General features: G+C 24.0%; 1 long non-coding RNA gene across 1 annotated transcript; it reads right to left on the reverse strand.

Annotated features, from left to right (window-relative positions):
• Positions 1-1945: 1945 nt before the first annotated feature.
• LOC134203309 (uncharacterized) lies at positions 1946-3970 on the reverse strand. The gene is made up of 5 exons (XR_009977568.1): positions 3766-3970; positions 3516-3706; positions 3232-3381; positions 2529-2814; positions 1946-2236 (listed from the first exon to the last, which is right to left on the reverse strand). It is a non-coding gene; the product is annotated as an uncharacterized LOC134203309 (long non-coding RNA).
• Positions 3971-3976: the final 6 nt, after the last annotated feature.

The raw sequence follows: 3976 nt of genomic DNA on the forward strand, positions 1-3976 counted from the left end.
TTACAGAGAAAATTTCTACAGAGTTTCATTCGGAGTTCCTGGCGATTTTTCCAAAATTATCTATAAACATATTCTGGGAAATCCTCCATGTGTTCTTTTGGTAATTTACACAATGTTTCCTTTTCTAAATTCCCAAGATTTTATTTTGGGTGTCAAGCTGCTCCGCAATCACGCCGAAAGTGCCTCTGGAAATTCTTCCAAGAGGTCATCTGGAAATATCTCTCGAAATACCCCTGGTAATGCCTCCATGGGTTCCCAAATTAAATTAAAATTAAATTAAAATTAAATTAAAATTAAATTAAAATTAAATTAAAATTAAATTAAAATTAAATTAAAATTAAATTAAAATTAAATTAAAATTAAATTAAAATTAAATTAAAATTAAATTAAAATTAAATTAAAATTAAATTAAAATTAAATTAAAATTAAATTAAAATTAAATTAAAATTAAATTAAAATTAAATTAAAATTAAATTAAAATTAAATTAAAATTAAATTAAAATTAAATTAAAATTAAATTAAAATTAAATTAAAATTAAATTAAAATTAAATTAAAATTAAATTAAAATTAAATTAAAATTAAATTAAAATTAAATTAAAATTAAATTAAAATTAAATTAAAATTAAATTAAAATTAAATTAAAATTAAATTAAAATTAAATTAAAATTAAATTAAAATTAAATTAAAATTAAATTAAAATTAAATTAAAATTAAATTAAAATTAAATTAAAATTAAATTAAAATTAAATTAAAATTAAATCAAAATTAAATTAAAATTAAATTAAAATTAAATTATTTAAATTAAATTAAATTAAATTAAAATTAAATTAAATTAAATTAAATTAAATTAAATTTAAATTAAATTTAAATTAAAATTAAATTAAAAATAAATTAAAATTAAATTAAAATTAAATTAAAATTAAATTAAAATTAAATTAAAATTAAAATTAAAATTAAATTAAAATAAAATTAAAATTAAATTAAAATTAAATTAAAATTAAATTAAAATTAAATTAAAATTAAATTAAAATTAAATTAAAATTAAATTAAAATTAAATTAAAATTAAATTAAAATTAAATTAAAATTAAATTAAAATTAAATTAAAATTAAATTAAAATTAAATTAAAATTAAATTAAAATTAAATTAAAATTAAATTAAAATTAAATTAAAATTAAATTAAAATTAAATTAAAATTAAATTAAAATTAAATTAAAATTAAATTAAAATTAAATTAAAATTAAATTAAATTAAAATTAAAATTTAATTAAATTAAAATTAAATTAAAATTAAATTAAAATTAAAATTAAAATTAAAATTAAATTAAAATTAAATTAAATAAAATTAAATTAAAATTAAATTAAAATTAAATTAAAATTAAATTAAAATTAAATTAAAATTAAATTAAAATTAAATTAAAATTAAATTAAAATTAAATTAAAATTAAATTAAAATTAAATTAAAATTAAATTAAAATTAAATTAAAATTAAATTAAAATTAAATTAAAATTAAATTAAAATTAAATTAAAATTAAATTAAAATTAAATTAAAATTAAATTAAAATTAAATTAAAATTAAATTAAAATTAAATTAAAATTAAATTAAAATTAAATTAAAATTAAATTAAAATTAAATTAAAATTAAATTAAAATTAAATTAAAATTAAATTAAAATTAAATTAAAATTAAATTAAAATTAAATTAAAATTAAATTAAAATTAAATTAAAATTAAATTAAAATTAAATTAAAATTAAATTAAAATTAAATTAAAATTAAATTAAATTTAAATTAAATTAAAATTAAATTAAAATTAAATTAAAATTAAATTAAAATTAAATTAAAATTAAATTAAAATTAAATTAAAATTAAATTAAAATTAAATTAAAATTAAATTAAAATTAAATCAATTGAATTGAATTAAAACTAAATAAACATCTAGGGAACGAGATGCTACAAGTCATCTTCAGCCAGTGCAAAATCCTTGCGTTGGCACCGTTAAGAACTGTTTTGTGCAACTGAAATTGTGCCAATGTGTGGTTGCATCATACATTGCATTTTAAGACGTGTAGGAAGGCCTCTGTCCAACGACCTGAGATCCTTCCCATTCAACAACAAAACTCCTAACTAAACTGAAACTTTCCTGTGTATCTAGGGTGTATCCAACTTCCGGCACTGTTTTTTCGTCAGTCAGCTCGTTGCCAGAATCGTGGTTTCTCAGGTTCCAAACAGCGTAACCTAGAAAATATAAAAGAATTCCAGCTTGTGACAACATACCATGTAATTAAAATACATCAAAAACCACTGTCAACCCGGATAAAATTTACGGAAGATTCCCAGGATTAAATATTAGACGAAATCATGGAGTAAATCACAGAAAATTCCTAAGTGTGCCTGTAATTGCATATCTGTCCCATATGAATAGGAAACCCAGCAAATATGCGACAGATATGCGATTACAGGCAATGTGGATAAGATTAATGCCTGATTTCAATCCACTCCAATCAATTCACACAAAGCCACCACTTACCGGAATGGATGTGTATTCTTTCTGTTTGCCCAGCAGTTTTATTCTCCTTCCTCAGCCAGCCGTCGTTCATCCGCTTCATGACGAGACTTTTCCACTTCGATGCACTGACGCTGTCTGTCGCATTGCTTTTTTCGCTCCTGTAGTCAAGAGGTCATTCTCAGCCCCTAGGTGGGCTTTTTTATCACCGTCTCTACGAGTGCCGTCTTCAAAAGTTTCTCTCCGAGTACTTCGGCAACGTTCGCCTTGAAGTCTTTTGATGGTTCAAATAGTCTTTTATATGGTCCTCCTAGAATACATACATATAGTTACATTAACTCTCGATTTGACAAACATTTAGTTTTAAATTATCTAGTATAGAATATGAGGCAAGACCGTAGCGTCCTTGAATTAATTTAGACATTTGATGATATTGAATCAGGAGCAATAAATATTTATTAATCACCTTCCTTGGTTTTACACTTTCCGCCTTACTTTTTATAAATCAATCAAGAGCATTTAAACGCCCTACGTTTTATTAGGGCGTTCGTTAATTCATCTATAGATGTACTCTAGGCTAATAAACGTAGGGTGTTAAAATAGTAAGTTACTATAGTAAGCGACCAAACCCAAATCGTATATTAGTTTAAATGAAATCCATTGAATGGCATTGGTTAGGATCAAATTAGAAAACAAAATAAATAAATAAAAGCAATGTTAAACTTACAAACATTAATTCTGGGTCGTGTCGGTTCTATGGATGCGCTTGCTGATTCTTCTGCCGAACGATTGTTTAAGCCTTCCTGTCAAAAATCTTCTTCCTATCTCCATCAGCATCAGCCGGGTACCACAATATCACAGGAACGGGTTGCTTTCCCTGTCGAAACGAATTGACGATTGAATAATTTTCACAGGTGCATCCAGGGATTTCGTTTTCCCGTCAACAAATATGTATACTTAGGTATAATTAATCGGCTTTTTCAGTGCCTTCTCGACACTCTCTAAACTTACGCTGATATCTTCGCACAATTTGGAAAAGTCCGCCGGTAGCCAGCAAGGTTCCATTACAGCTGAAGCATAGTGCGACGCCGAGTGACCGCAGAGAGCCGCGATTAGATGATCATTGGCTAGGTCCCAAACCAGACACGACAATCAACCGAACCTGAGGCCAGATAGCGACCGCAAATGGAAAACGCCGGTGCCTAAACAACGTTTTCATAGTTAGAATGTCCATTAAAGCAATAAAAAGATTCCTACTCACCCGGTAGCTACGTAGATTGATTTCGGATGGAAAATGCACACATCAACGTCGGATAGGTGCCCCACAAAGATTCTCAGTGGCTGGTAGGAATTCGTGGACCACAGTCGGGCGGTTTTGCCATGCAAGCAACTGAGAAAATAATGTCCGTAAGGCGAGAGGCGAACGTCCCAAATAGGGAACTGATGACCTTCACCACCACGCAGATCCAGGT

Source organism: Armigeres subalbatus, unplaced genomic scaffold, assembly GCF_024139115.2.
Source record: "Armigeres subalbatus isolate Guangzhou_Male unplaced genomic scaffold, GZ_Asu_2 Contig1752, whole genome shotgun sequence".
Lineage (NCBI taxonomy): Eukaryota > Metazoa > Arthropoda > Insecta > Diptera > Culicidae > Armigeres > Armigeres subalbatus.